The sequence below is a fragment of the Nyctibius grandis genome, chromosome 3, assembly GCF_013368605.1.
Source record: "Nyctibius grandis isolate bNycGra1 chromosome 3, bNycGra1.pri, whole genome shotgun sequence".
Taxonomy (NCBI): domain Eukaryota; kingdom Metazoa; phylum Chordata; class Aves; order Nyctibiiformes; family Nyctibiidae; genus Nyctibius; species Nyctibius grandis.
The window spans coordinates 110,807,820-110,824,466 of NC_090660.1; the positions used below are offsets into that span (position 1 = coordinate 110,807,820).

At 40.6% G+C, this 16,647-nt stretch overlaps 1 protein-coding gene across 2 annotated transcripts in view; it reads right to left on the reverse strand.

Annotated features, from left to right (window-relative positions):
- PTK2 (protein tyrosine kinase 2) overlaps window positions 1–16,647 on the reverse strand; it is a 245,096-nt gene that overhangs the window by 186,957 nt on the left and 41,492 nt on the right. For both annotated transcript variants that reach the window (XM_068396090.1, XM_068396091.1), the window contains exon 3: window positions 7,847–7,873. The gene's annotated coding sequence lies outside the window, so the exon portion shown is untranslated. The remainder of the gene's footprint in view (window positions 1–7,846; window positions 7,874–16,647) is intronic.

Sequence of the window (16,647 nt, forward strand, 5' to 3'; positions counted from 1 at the left end):
CCATAATTATTCATTTCTTCAGTTTTCAAAATTTCATTTCTTCAGTAATTCTGCAGCAGAACAAGATACTTTCAGTGACTGCCACTGAAGGTTGTGTATTGTAAAGAAGCAACAGAACCTGTCATTCACAATATCCTGATGCCCTGATAATCTCTCACTGTCCTCCATTTGTGGGGCTGGCTCTGCTCTTGGATTTTTTTTTCCTCCTGTAAGAGAAGACAGATGAATTCTCCATTTCTCTTAACAGATACCCACCCCTTACCTAGCCTAGATAAAAACTTTTATAAATTAAAAAAAAAACAAAAACACACTACCAAAAAAAAAATATCCTGTAAGTTCCTACACCCTTATAAAATTCTACTTTAGATCTAGTTCAAGTACCTTGCTTGAATAACCCTCCTCAGTGTCCCTTCAGCTTTTTCTGCACTACCATTGCCAGCCAGTTTGCCACTATGAACATACATGTGGGTGTACAGTGTGGGATGAGCTTGCTTTGCTTCACTTACAGACTCCCTCAGCTGAGTTTGAACTGCCCATTCCCAGACACCTGTTTTGTTTCAACAGAATGAAAGAGAAAATCTAATGGCATAAAACCCACAAATAACCATTTTCAGTCTGTATTCCTTCAACTCCAAAACACATAAACATTTTTCATAGCAAATAAGCATCCTGTTCTAAGCAAAACATTACCAGAAGTTATTAATTTTTTGCCAGCATGTAGCAGAGTTCTGAGTCCTCCTCCAATTCCTCTGAGATTACTACTGACAAAAAACTATAAAATTCAATAGCTTCTGTCATACAAGGTTTTTTTCCCCCCACCCTTTTTTTTTTGCTAAAAAGAATGTCAACTCTTCGTATTTTTAAAATAAAGCACTGGATGATCCCCCTTCCCTGCACCCCTAACTATGCGAGATATAAATGACCCACCTCTCAAACGGAAGAGTAACAAATCCCTTCCTGGAAAACCTGCCTGAGGAGTGTCAACAGGTGCCCGTGGGACATTGAAGCTCAAGTTTCTTGTCCATCATCCTCAGCAAGAGGATATATACAAACTTAATATTTCTAAAACAAACTTTCCAAACTAGGAATAAAATGAAGTATGCTATCTAAAAGAATGGAGAAAACGTGCAGATGACTAAATTTAAAGCTGGACTGCATAACTGCAATCAGGATATTTCAGGTTATCCAGAGTGGAGCAGCACTGGTTCTCACACCTTTTTCGGTCACTTGCAGACAAAAGTTGAACAATTTTCCCAAGGAAGAATATCCTCATCCCTCCAAACTGCAAAATACCTGTTCTAAAGACATCATTTGTAATACTAATTCCTACAGAAGCAGATAAAAATTTCCAATTTATCCTAAAATAGCAATGAATTAGAACGAAGACAAAAATCTTACATACTATATATTCAAGTGATAATTTGTATATGATGTGCCCTTGACTACTGGAGTCCTTGCACTTTGAGGTGACTGCACAGGAGTAAGCAAGAACTACCCTCACAGCAGTGTGTATGTCCCCAAAACCTTGGGAGCCAGAACTAGACAGGAAACGATGGAAGAAAGTGCTGAATAGCTGCAATTTTTTCTGTTTATTTGTTTGTTTGAAACTCTCAGACTATTAACCCAGCTTGTTAATATTTATAGGAACACCATGCACAGGACTTGAAGGACCTTTCATGTCATCAACTCCTGCTCCCTACTTCCTCATGCAACCATGTCATAGCCCCGTTAAGTGATAAATATATCAAATTTCACCTTGAGCATCAAAACAGACTAAAGCAGTTATCAGGGGTGCCACATCATTCCCAATACTCCTGACTTACATCCTCAATTTTTTTTTTTTAATCCAACTTTCAATACTCTATATTGAAACTTCTTTCCTTCTACGCTATCTCCTCCTTTCTCCTCTATCCCTACACATACTCCCAGAAAAACAATGGTCTGCAGCCAGGGCAAGTTTCTTAACTACAAACTATTTTACAGACTGTCATGGCAAACAGGGAAGGTTCCTGACAGCTGGAAGAAAGCAAATGTCTCCTGTCTTCAAGAAGGGTAAGGAAGGAGGGTCTGGATAACTACAGGCTGGTTAGCTTTACCTCCATTCCTGACAAGGTGATGGAGCAAATAACCCTGGAAGCCATTTCTAAACATGTAAGGATAAGGAGGTGATCAGAAGTAGTCAGCATGGATGTATGAAGGGGAAGTCATGCCTGACCAACCTAAGAGACCTCTATGATGGAAGTATTAGCCCGGTGGACGAGGGGGTGTTGTTTCTCTTTATTTCAGCAAGGCTTTCAACACTGTCTCCCATGACAACATCCTAATAGACAAACCGATGAAGTATGGATGAAATAAACGGACAAGGAGATGACCTGGAAGCTCTCTGGACTGTCAGGATCAAAGGGTTGTGATCAGCAGCTTAAAGCGCAGGTGAAGGCCAGCCACTAAAATTAAAGATTAGTAAGAACACCAGTTTCTAAAGGGAAATTAAGAAGTTATCTAAATTTTAGTGAGGTGTTTAGTATGTCTAATCTCAACTACTACATAGTTCACGCTCACCGATAAAAATGTTACCTTTTTCTTACTAAACCAGGCTGTTGCTGTTGACTTCTGTAGACATTCACTATAAGATACAGATGGGAGTGCAGGGAAGAGGGCAGTGTCAAAAGTGAAGTCAAAATAAGCATAGAAAGTTTCACCAGAAAGGCTTGCAAATAGATGGATTTAATGTCAGGAACTTAATTGTCATCTCCCCACCTCCCCAAAGTGTTCACAGAATCAATCAGGTTGGAAGAGACCTCTGGGATCATCGAGTCCAACACAGTATTCAAGGTGCGGCCTCACCAGTGCCGAGTACAGAGGGACGATCACTTCCCTAGACCAGCTGGCTACACTATTCCTGATACAGGCCAGGATGCCATTGGCCTTCTTGGCCACCTGGGCACACTGCTGGCTCATGTTTAGCCGCCTGTCGATCAGCACCCCCAGGTCTCTTTCCGCTGGGCCGCTTTCTAACCACTCTTCCCCCAGCCTGTAGCGCTGCATGGGGTTGTTGTAGCCCAAGTGTAAGACCCGGCACTTGTTCTTGTTGAACCTCATGCCGTTGGTCTCGGCCCATCTATCTAACCTGTCCACATCCCTCTGTAGGGCCTTCCTACCCTCCAGCAGATCGACACTGCCACCCAGCTTGGTGTCATCTGCAAATTTACTAAGGGTGCACTCAATCCCTATGTCTAGATCATCTATAAAGATACTGAACAGCACCGGCAGCAAAAAAAAACAAATGCTTAATAGCAATAGCTTACAAAAGATGAATATATTGCCTTTCCAACTATCAGAGGTATATAACAGTGGGAAAATGCATTTTATGAGGTACAGATGATTAGATTCTTAAACCTATTCAACAAAATTTTAAAACAGGAAGATTTAACACACAAATAGCAAGGGAAGCTTCCTCAAAGTGACACTGAAGTTTTGTCAGCAATAATCTCATCCAGTAGTAATAGAAGTTTTGTGATATGGTATTTGGAGGTCTAGAAATAGCACATACCTCACTGGTAGTGAAAAGAATTAAAACTCTAATGAATATTTGTGTCAAAAGGAGAAAAGCCTTCTCGCATCTTCTGAACCATAAAGAGAATGCAGACAACTATTCTACCTTGATAGCACTAACATTTCAGAAACTGAAACGTTTCAGTTCCATACATTTCATTTGTAAGAGTACCGCATAATTTTAGTGCAAATAAAAAAATTACAAGCAAACCCATTACAACTATATGAAAATTAAGTTTACTGTTGCATAAAATCAGAATTCTTAATAAAAATCTGCAAAGATTCCTAGATGAAAAAAAAAGTCCTGATTTTCAAAGGGATTACTGCAAATACCACTTTGTGAAAAAGATAGTGCTGGTTTCCCTGCGTAATCCCTTAAGCACCACGTCAGGCATTCTGACAGGAGAGGAACCGTTTACAGCCTTAGTGCAGCTGCTATTTAGTTCTTATTTAAAACTGAAGTGTCAAATCAAAAAGCCCCTATTTGTTACTTTAATTTTTTTTGACTACACAGTTGGTTACTTTTTTTTCCCCTTTAAGCAGGGACATTTAACAACAGTTCTCTGCTCACGTTATTGAGTTTGTTCTCAGCTGCGTGAATAATCGCTGCATAATTTATTACCCCCTGTAATACACGTGAACTTTTATTTTAAGAATTCTGCATAACCTCAATTCTGGCAGTTCTTGCTACTGCAACTTCGTCTGCCAATTCAACCGATTTTTAATTTTCCATCTTTTAACATCACAGAAAGTATCCATACCGTTGTTTTTTGTTTTTTTTTTTTAATTCTAGTCTGAAAAGCTATGTTGCATTTCAAGCGGCTATATTTAAGTTCAGCACACAGGCAGGTGTAGATTTAGGATAAGGCAGATCTAATTACACAGCACAGCATTAAACACCCCACCTCGTATCCAGTAGGTAAGAGAAAAAGCGAGAGCAGGTTGTTGTGAGGCAGTGTGCTTCTGTGGAAGGTGCCAGGAGGTGAATCTGATTTAATTAAACGGAGCACTAGCAGCCCTAACGTAAGCTGCAAGGCCAGACACACTAAAGAAAGACTGAATGAGGACGTTTTTAATTCAGAAAGAAACACTTCTTCAGGTTGAGCTGAAATTGTGTAACTTTTTTTTTTTTTTGGTCCTATATGAGCACTTAGAACTAAAAATAGTTCCAAAGCCTTTTAATATTTCAAGATAACAATGACTGTGTGCAGATCGTGCTTACCTAAATCAAAAAAATGCACACAAAGACATCAGACGGACTTCAAATACACCGCCAATCTGGAATTAAGCTACACAAAGGATATTAATTTCCTATTAATTTTTCGATACCTTATACTAAGAGACAGCAAGATTTTACTTGACTCACCAGATGTTCTCTGAAGGACAGAGCCATCAGGAACAAATGTCCGTACCCAAGATTCAGTTCTGGGAGAATGTTTTGTTCCATTTTTAACCAAAAACCCAGTATATGCTAATTTCTTTTATTTCTTTTTATTTTCCTCTACCTATCTGGCATAGTTCTCTGGTACAGCTTTTTGCTTTCTTACCATTTCTTCATTCTGGTAATGAATACTTATTTGCACTACAGGATCAAGAACAAAGGGCTAAGTCTAAAGAAAAGTCACCTATGGCACACAGATGTGATACCTGTTTTAAATTCAGATGGTGACAAAATCCAGGAGGGATTGGTTTTAATCCCAACAGACAAAGTTTAACTGCAGTTACGAAAGGAAACTAGTCTTTCACTCCTCCCGTTCCAAGATAACTTCACATATAGACAGGAATACCATGTTCTCTGTCCAGCTTTGAAATTTAGCACGTTGCCCCCCAAGCCCTTACTGGTTCACAGTCCAAAAATCCTCTATGCTCATATCCATGGCCTCAGTTACAAGGTAGTAAAAAACCGAGTTGCCCATAGACTTCAAAGCAGTGATATAGATTAATGTAGGATGCCTCTCCCGAGTAATGATTTCACTAACGACCTAATCAACTAATGCGTTCAACGGTGCACAAACAATCCTTCTTTACAATATTTTTCTATGAAATCAAAGCAAAAATGCAGTGTTCTGAGTGACCTTGGTATACCACTGACTATAGTGACTTTACATGTAATACAACCTCAAACAAGACACTACAATAAAGACCATTTTAAGTCATCTCCTTCCTCCTTCCAACACTGCAGACCCCCTCACCATATTGTGATGGAAATTTAGAGTACTAAAAGCAGGTGGCAAAAGCGAGAGCATTTCCAGCGACATCTATTGTCCATTGCTAAAAGTGGCACCCAGAAAAAAAAGATAAAAGTTCTTCAAAACTCGAAATAAGAAATTACAGTCATTTATTGCAAATACAAGTTCTCATGTAAAGCTTCCCATCTGAATGTAGAACCTCATCTTTACTCAAATGCATTTTATCTTTTATCCTGGCTCTGTCTCCAGTTTGTCAAATTCCTTTTGAATTTTAATCCCATCATCCAATGTGCTTGTAATTCTTTTCGTATTGGTGTTACCGGCAGACTGAGCAGGCACATAAAAGTCCGTCATTGTGGTCATTAATGAAAATACTGGAATACCGCAGGACAAGGCAGACCTCTGTGGGACTCCATTTGACACACCCTTCTCTTGATAATATTTTAAGCATTTTTTTAGAACACGTTTCCTTAATTCACTCATCAGTGAATACTGTCAAACCCCTGCTATAGGCAAGCTGTGGCGTATGGCTTTTCTACCCACTATAGAGGCTTCTTGTCTTACCAAGGAAAAAGGTTACCATTCCAAAATCCTGGGCAAACTTTTACCCTCTATCAGTACTTCAATGAGACAGCTATAAAATACAATTAAGGACACCTCCACACACATACCCAAATTGAAAAGAATAATCTCATTGTGACTCGGATTCACAGTATCAGACAAACTCTTCCAGTCCCAAATGGCAACTCAGAAGAAGTTTCTTCACACATCCTTGTTTCAGAAGCTACAGAAGAAACACAACATCCCTTATCTTCCTGTCAGCCTGATTAAAGACCAGACATTTATTTTTCCAGTGTTCTCCGCAAGTACTTGCTTTCCTGACAACTGCTTTCAGCACTCAAAATAATTTTTAAGATGCATTCCTTAAAAGAAAAAACAACTTGTTCACATTTAAAGTTCTCTTTACTGCTTCAAGCAAACGTGACTTTTTTTTCCCCCAGAACAACCACTTGGAAGTTCCGTGGAAAGACTACAACATATCAGCTATCAAGCTTTTAATTGAAATCACCATTTGATTCAAATGGGAAAGAGCAACGACCTCCAGAGCAGATTCAGAATGACTAAGTACCATTATACTTCAGATACTCACTTATAAAAAGGTATTTTGTGGACTGATATGAAGCACATCTCAGCAAGAAGAAATAAAAGAATGGATACATAAGCAAAGTCAGCAATGTAGAGTAAGGACAAAAGGCTGCAATGCCTGCTAACGAACATCCAACCCCTTGCTCAACCAGGAGTAAGAGCACACTAGGGTTATGATCCTAGAACTCACATTAGAAATGGTGAACAGATGGACAAAATGCTGGGGAGCAGAAGACATCATCATTCTGGGGCGCACGGCACAACTTGAGCCCACGGCACAAGTGAATTTATAAAGCTTAATACTTGGTTAAAGACCAAACGTATCAAACAATAAACAAAAAAAAAAGCTATTTTTAAAAATCAGGTCTTTGGAGTTTGTTTTTGTTCAGAGGTTTTTAATACGCTGGAGTTGGGTTTGTTGTTGTTTTGAGGGGTTTTTTAATTGTTTTTAACCACCACTGATAGGAGACACAAGGTATAACAGAGCAGAGGGCTATTTCCAGCCCCAGCACAAGTCATCTGTGACCCCAGGCAAGTGAACGTGTCTGTCACCTTCCCCCCTAACACCCAAGGAGGTTCCTTCCACTCATACACCACCCATCCACATTGCCCCTCAAATTCACCACTATCTGTGGCTGTTGCTAATCTGTTCCTCTGACAGCTGTACCCCACGCTGTGCTGAGTCGCTTTAAGCATTAACTATATCACACGCATATTTAACAACTGCATATATTTATATCTGTTACCTCCTCCCCTTGTCAAAACACACTATTTAAATGGAGAAATATCTGTACCTCAACAGGTTTTGTTTTGACCTCAGATCCCCACATGACTTAAGTACCATGACAGTGCCTATAAGAACCGATATTCTGATTATATAAAAGCATGACTATATTGCAAGCAAGCCTCTAAAAGCTCCCTGCTGTCACATCAAGACATAAACGGAGAAGAGAACTTACCTGCTGGCAAGGAAAGTCTTGAAATATCTGTAACAACAAAGAAATACATTTAGAAACAGAAAGAAAAATAGCTCTAAAATTGTATTTACCTAATCATTTCTCTGCAAGGCCGTACTTGTTTAATAAAGCACATTATCTGAAGCAATTTGCTAGCTGCTAGGGATGCCACATGCAAATCAAAAGCATTTTCCTTGTCTTAGCCTGTTCATTAACAAGATTACGTTTTGCCCACCTAACTGAAGGACAAAGATTATACTGCTAGTAATTACTACAGCAAATACAGGTCACGACGCACAAACTGGTACATACAGATTTCACCATTATCACCTACGTAATTTCAGAGCTGAAAGCATCAGGGTTAGTCTTTGTACATGAAGAGGACATTATTGTACATCTTCTTTATTTTTAAACCTTTTATTCTTAAGCCTTTAGAGAAAAGGTAGCCAAGCTTACAAACGGATAAGTACGGAACACAAGAAATAATATTAAAAGAAAGGAGAATGATTTTTGCCACTAAGGCACACGAGACAGTTGCTGAATGTTTTTATAGTAAATGCCAAGGCTGTCCTTGAGATGCAATCAACTGTACAAGAACCACTGTTGCAGAGTCTAAATAGCTCATATTAAAAATTATACTTTAAAGAAAGATGGGTATAAGTACATACATCTACTTGTCATCTCAGTGAACATGATGGTAACTGGGACTTGAGGTGCCCATCAGAGTTCAAACAGAAACTAGAAAGCAAGAATTACTCAAAGTCTGCAAGGACAAGGACTGGGGACACGCATCAAGGGGTTAAGGAAAGCTGAAATAAATACAAGTATGGTGGGATGAGAAAGGGAACTAGTAAAACAAATTAGTAAGAAAGAGAACTGAACCCTATGAGAAAGGTCTGCACAGTTATTTGTTTAAAAGGAGACCACAATGTGGAGTAATAAAATTGTCGTACTGGGTACAAAACCCACATGGAAACTGAACCCTAACCATAGGTGTAGCAACTGGAAAAGATTCAGAGGTTATCAGGGCAGATGGTTGCTGATTTGCTGCCTATGAGAAGGAATAACAAGGCTTAATAAATTTATTAGCCCCACTCTCACCAACAGATTCTTAACATCAAGCTTGCTTTCATTTACAATCCACGTTTGTGGCTGCAGAACACGCTAAAACTTGAATACCAAAGAGGATGACACCTGAAATTTAAAGGCAGCCTACTAAAAATTTCAAAAATGAACTGTACGACTCTGAGGAGACAATGAAATGGCAACATACAAAGTTGAAACACACTTAAAATATGAAATGAAAATAGCAACAGGACACCACAAAAAACAGAAAAATATTGTATGCTTTATTCCGGTAGAACATATAAAGTTTAAAAAGATAATAAGGTACATTTAAAAGATGCTCATCATGCTGCCTGCTTAGGAACAAAACCATCTTATGTAATAAGAAATGCCTTGAGATAGGAGAAACCCAGACAGGAAGATGATGCATAAACTGCAGGAAGGAAAAATCTCAAGTCGCCTCCTGTGACAGCTCCTGCCCAGAATCCAGCTCAGCCCTGGAACGGAGCTTTCCTCCAGCAGAAAAATACGTGGCGGTGACAACTGACTTGAAAAGTTAAATGAAGAGAAATGTTGCATCTGTTTATACATGTTTAATAGCTTCCGTGCACTTTTCTTATAGTCGCAACCTAATTCCCGCTCATCCCTAGGATACACAATACAAACATCTGTAGCCATCTTAGTACAACAACTAAAACTGCAGAGTAGAAAATACCATATTTGATTTTTTCTACAGTGACAGAAACTAATGTCTAAATTCCATTTATAATTAAAACTAAAGAACACTAAAAAACTTAAGTTACTACAAAAAATTACAAGCAGCATTAAAATTTTCTTCTAATTCTTGATGTATTGGAAATGTTTTATCACAGCATTTATTACTCTTGAAGCAGACTATTTATTTATTACTCCCACAGCATCCGCGCAGCTAAACTGAGGAAGTGTGGTCTGGATGATCGGGTAGTGAGGTGGATTGTGAACTGGCTGAAGGAAAGAAGCCAGAGAGTGGTGGTCAATGGGACAGAGTCCAGTTGGAGGTCTGTGTCTAGCGGAGTTCCGCAAGGGTCGGTACTGGGACCAGTACTATTCAATATATTCATTAACGACTTGGATGAGGGATTAGAGTGCACTGTCAGCAAGTTCGCTGATGACACAAAACTGGGAGGAGTGGCTGACACACCGGAAGGCTGCGCAGCCATTCAGAGAGACCTGGACAGAGTTGGGCGGGGAGAAATTTAATGAAATATAACAAGGGCAAGTGTAGAGTCCTGCATCTGGGCAAGAACAACCCCATGTACCAGTACAAGTTGGGGGCAGAGCTGTTGGAGAGCAGCGGAGGGGAAAGGGACCTGGGGGTCCTAGTGGACAGCAGGATGACCATGAGCCAGCAGTGTGCCCTTGTGGCCAAGAAGGCCAATGGCATCCTGGGGTGTATTAGAAGGGGTGTGGTCAGCAGGTCGAGAGAGGTTCTCCTCCCCCTCTACTCTGCCCTGGTGAGGCCGCATCTAGAATATTGTGTCCAGTTCTGGGCCCCTCAGTTCAAGAAGGACAGGGAACTGCTAGAGAGAGTCCAGTGCAGAGCCATAGAGATGATTAAGGGGGTGGAACATCTCCCTTATGAGGAGAGGTTGAGGGAGCTGGGTCTCTTTAGCTTAGAGAAGAGGAGACTGAGGGGTGACCTCATTAATGTTTATAAATATGTAAAGGGCAAGTGTCATGAGGATGGAGCCAGGCTCTTCTTAGTGACATCCCTTGACAGGACAAGGGGCAATGGGTGCAAGCTGGAACACAGGAGGTTCCACTTAAATTTGAGGAAAAACTTCTTTACAGTGAGGGTGACCGAACACTGGAACAGGCTGCCCAGAGAGGTTGTGGAGTCTCCTTCTCTGGAGACATTCAAAACCCGCCTGGACGTGTTCCTGTGTGACATGATCTAGGTAATCCTGCTCCGGCAGGGGGATTGGACTAGATGATCTGTCGAGGTCCCTTCCAATCCCTAACATTCTGTGATTCTGTGATATTAGGTTAAGTGTGCCTACGCAACAGATTTCAAGAAAGTAATGGTAAACTTGACCACCAGAAAAATACATTATCTTATACACACAGAAAGCATTAATTTACATGCAAGGAACTTAGCGTGCAATTTCAAACACCGCCAGGGAAAACCCTGCAGCTGAGACACACATTTTTAACTTAAGAAAGTCTTGATTGTATTCTAGTGTTTCTCCTTAACACCTGAGCCGCTGTTTCCGCTGCGATCTCTCCCCGCACAGGCGCCAGCATTCACACAGATCCCATTACCGCATGCAGACCCAACCAAACAGTGGACCTACGAGATGAGCTCCATTACTATATTTAAGTCAAACACTGCAATGATTTCTTACTTCCACATTCTGCTGCAAATTAGTTCCGTAAGTGCATTAACTGAAGAGGTGCTACACCTCTGGGACAAGCATACCGAACAGCTTCCTGCAAGTACTCGTTCTTCTGATACGACTGAGTGTTAGAGAGACTGTTTTCTATAATTAATTGACACAAACTACATTTAAAAACAAGTAGGACAAAAGAAATTGAAGCCCGAAGGTCATATCAGTCTACTCAAAACTGTATAAATGCACTTAGCAAGTTACTTGTATCATATTTTTCAAAGATTTCCATTAAGCACAAGGTCCTCTATAAGCTAATGCTTCTTAATTCTGGCAAACATCAGCCACTACAGAAATATCAACTCATAATAGCATAAATAAAGCAAACACTGTCACCATTCCAAAAATAAAAGTAACAGAATCACAGAATCAACCAGGCTGGAAGAGACCTCTGAGGTCATCGAGTCCAACCATTGTCCTGACACCACCATGTCAACTAGACCATGGCACTAAGTCTTTTCTTAAACACTTCCAGAGATGGTGACTCCACCACCTCCCTGGGCCAACCGTTCCAATGTCTAATGACCCTTTCTGAAAAGAAATGCTTCCTAATGTCCAACCTGAACCTCCCCTGGTGAAGCTTGAGGCTGTGTCCTCTTGTCCTATCACTAGTTGCCCAGGAGAAGAGGCCAACTCCCACTTCACTACAACCTCCCTTCAGGTAGTTGTAGACTGCAATAAGGTCTCCTCGGAGCCTCCTCTTCTTCAGGCTAAACACCCCCAGCTCCCTCAGCCGTTCCTCATAGGTCAGACCCTCCAGACCCTTCACCAGCTTGGTCACCCTCCTCTGGACTCGCTCCAACACCTCAACATCTTTCTTGAAGTGCGGGGCCCACAACTGGACACAGTACTCAAGATGCGGCCTCACCAGTGCCGAGTACAGAGGGACGATCACTTCCCTAGACCGGCTGGCTACACTAACAATTCCCCTTTTTTGTGTGTGTATTCAGACATCACAACAGTAAGTGAATGTTCATTACCTTCATGTACTTTTATTAGCTGCAGAGTCACATCAGGAGCTTTGATGATATTTCTTACCCCTGGGTTTACCCTGCCTCCCCAACACTCTCTAATCTTTTCAAGCTTGAAACTTCTCAGCTTTAGTCTCTAAATACGGTTTTCATTTAACATCTAACCCTGAAAAAAAGATTAGTGGATTCTGGCAACATTCTAAAAACTTCATTCACTGAGAAGTAAGCTGAGACTAAGCATTTAGGTAGCTACTCATTTCAGATCCCATTTACAAACTTGCCACCTTTGCTGTCCCTTTTTGAAGCACATTACAACATTCAGATGTCTCTATAGCAGAAAGTAATTCAATGCTGAGATTTGAAGAGAAAAAAACAAAAGTTAGGCTTCTAATCTGGTTTGTGACTGTAAGGAGAGACTTCGAGCATTTGTGGGGGCTGTCCTGTTGGTAAGGATTCCCTCACGCGATGGAGGTCTGGACTGACTTTTCTCCTACAACTCATGTCCTGAGCGCATGTGAATGCTGTCACACAAACCACATTTACAGCTGTACAACATGAACCAACCTTCTGTTTCCTATCTGCTCCGAAGCAGTTCTTCAAAGTGAAATTAAAAATTAATCACATTTCATGCGCTTCGCTTTCACTCCTACTGATACTTTCAAGGGATCACTCATGTTCTGCATTTATATTCTTACATGTCTTACTGTGCTACTAGGTAGGGAACAAACTGTCAGTTTGAATAGGCAGAAAGCAAAAATAATTTTGGGACCATATTCTTTACAAATTTCTACATACCTTGTAAAGGCAAACCAGTTCTCAAGGAAAACTGGTTTTATCCCAAAGAGCTATTGGAAGGATGGAGCAGATGGCCTCAAGAGGTCCTTTCCAACCAAGGCTTCTGGAATACCATACACAGATGACAATAACAGAACAGGAAAGAAGCTGTAATGACATTAGAGGTGCTCCAAAATAAGAAAGTTCCTCAGCCAAAAAAAGCTTGCCAAGTAAACCAATTACCTATATGAATTCACTAGGGAACTAAAAAAAGAGACTATTTTAAAGAAAGAATATTACTATTTACTTCTATATCCGTTTGGGCAGTACAGTCCTCAAACAGGCTTTGTGGATCCCTTCACAAATAGTTTTTCCTGTGATTTATGGAGGCCTTGACTACCGGATATCTCTAACACTATACTTCTTTTTATGAAACTATGCATTTTGCATTGCACTTTCCTCAAATGTTTTCTTGGAAATGAAGCCGCAGTTTTAACATCTTCTTTCCAAGAATAACATCTAATCTTCGAAAACAGGAATATTTTGTAAGCTTCATGTTCCTGCCTCAAAGTAAAATGAGAATATGGCTCCACGGACAACGACAGAGGCTCAGACTCTCACCCCATCTGCAACACTGATCTCTTTCCAGAGCTGTGGTAAGCAGCAGACCACAAGAAATTTAATCCTGCTCTCCTGTAGCAGGACCTGACTGACTCTAACCCAACAGTATTCCCTTGAAATGAATTCAGATATTCAGCTCACAAACTGATTTCTCATTCCAGCGAAGAGTAAAGGCTTGCAGCACATGAGGAACCACAAACCACAGTCTCCAGGAAGCAAAGCAGCACTGACAACAATCCTTCCAACTCAACAAGGAATATCACAGATGCAACATAAGATGCAATTTTCCTATTTACCTACCACTACTAAAATCATTTAGGAAGACACACGCGTATTCAGCTTTTAGCCTTGCGTGGCTGATGCTGAAGGATGTTGTCTTACAGGCTGGATTCAAGAACCTGGAAGTCTCCTTCCCTATTATTCTCTGGCAGGCTAAAAAGGCAGCTGGGTGTTCTTCTAATGAAGTTGAGATCTCAGTCTATGTCAAAATATTTTTCTTTTTTTAAAGAGCAAATAATTAAGCAGAAAACACAAGTCACCTTTCAAACAAACTGCTCTGTAAAATTACGTTTGTTGAGAAATTCCAGGATTTATCCACAATCATCCCACGTATCAAACAAAGACCTTGGAGATACGATGAATTCATTCTGACAGCACACCCACTAAGGAAAAGCTGTTAAAACGTTTTACAATATGATTAAAAGATTGCATAAACCACCGATTAGATTGTTCCATATATGTATTTTTTTTCTTTCATCATTAAACGTGCATCCCTTATTTCTAACCTAAATCTAAGCTACTTTAATTGAGCAGTCTGCACAGCTGAATGTTAACAAGCCCTTTATTATATCACTTCCCATTAAGGCAATTTTGGGGCAATTTTAAAAAGCGACTCAATAAACTCTTTTATTAGCTATGTAGAACGAGAGGCAGAAGTGGCTCACTATAAAGGCCAGTTTTTCTAAACCTTTGATCATCCTTACAAGTCTTTGAATGCTCAAACTACTTTTGCTTTTAGTAGCATCCTTGATTTGCAAACACCAATACCTGACACAGTATTCCTAAGTCAATCATAACAGCACTAAAAATACCACTTGCTTATTTAGAGAGAGTTTTTTCGTCTATTGGCATATTTATTGCCTTTGCCTCAGGCACAGCAGCAGCTGAGTATCCCCCATTAGCTGTAAATTTGTATCTGTTACTGTAGGGAGAGATGAGGGGGACGATTATAGGACAGACACCTCCATCCACAAAACTTGCCAGCATTTTTTGTGCTCTGGACAGATCAGAAGAAATTCAGCGTACAAAACCATACCACAACGCAATCTGCTGACTCTGAAACACAAAAGCAACACGAAATTAAGGCAAGGAAAAATTAGAGGACCAACTGAAGTACTGCACAGAACACTAAGGTTTTTTTCAGATTATATATTTGGTTGACAACAAATACGTACTAGGCACATGTATAGTGTGATCACCACCATACCCGACGTTCCTCAAATAGATTTAAACCCCCATGTGCATAATGTTATTACAGCAATACAAGTGTCAGCGTGACTTGTCCTGTACCTCAGGTACATGTTCAGCTGATATTTGCTTCTATAACTGACAACAAATTGACAAATCAGTAATTAATTAACTGTTGCATTCTTCCCCAATCTACTGTTTACACCTGCCTTCTGCTTCCCACCCACCGTGATTCAAAAACAAAAGCAATGTTTAGTCTCCTTAGTTTATAGCATCTACAAAAGTCTTTTCAACAGTTTCCAACCACAGTTTCCCCTCTCCCGCTGAGAGAAACTCCTCCTAAATCACTCGGCTTATGGTTGTTCAATGCTAGTTTTTAAAATAGAAAAAAAACCCAAATTCTGATTAAGATGTTGAGAGTAATCCATGTACATTTTCCTTTGTCTCAGCTAAACTCTGCCCTGAACTAAAAGCACATGCACCTGGAAACTGTAAATTCATTTACACCACATCATTGAGCCTGTCCACAAAGTCACCCACCCAGCCACCAGATGCTAAGTTTTGGAGCAGGCATCCTGAACAGTAAGGTAGTAAATGAAAAAGTTCTGGTGGAAGCTACATTCGGGGAAGTTAAGAAGAGCAAAAGAAATTACTCAACCATTACTCAGGGCAGGTGGGATCAATCTCATTACACACCAAGTTACAGAACATGCAGTATCTGAGCAACCCAGAGGAATTTATTCACAGTATCTACAGAATCACAGAATCAACCAGGCTGGAAGAGACCTCTGGGATCATCGAGTCCAACCGTTGCCCTGACACCACCATGGCAACTAGACCATGGCACTAAGTGCCATGTCCAGTCTTCTCTTAAACACATCCACAGATGGTGACTCCACCACCTCCCTGGGCAGCCCATTCCAATGTCTAATGACCCCTTCTGAGAAGAATTGCTTCCTAATGTCCAACCTGAACCTCCCCTGGCAAAGCTTGAGGCTATGTCCTCTTGTCCTATCGCTAGTTGCCTGGGAGAAGAGGCCGACTCCCACTCTGCTACAACCTCCCTTCAGGTAGTTGTAGACTGCAATAAGGTCACCTCTGAGCCTCCTCTTCTCCAGGCTAAACAACCCCAGCTCCCTCAGCCGTTCCTCATGGGTCAGACCCTCCAGACCCTTCACCAGCTTGGTCGCCCTCCTCTGGACTCGCTCCAACACCTCAACATCTTTCTTGAAGTGCGGGGCCCAGAACTGGAAACAGTATTCCAGGTACACAAGTACTATATAAACCTTTTGCCTATGGGGAAGAGAGGTATGGATAGAGAAGAGTCTGGAGTAAGGTGCCCAAGAATTGGCTTTATTTAGCATCACAAAAGCGGTAAGTGAAATCTTCAGGTCTGCAGGGGATATTAAGCTCTTATGGGTAGACAAAAGCCATGTCAAAAAAGAATCCAGAAGGATCTCACAAAATGAAGCAAGTCGCT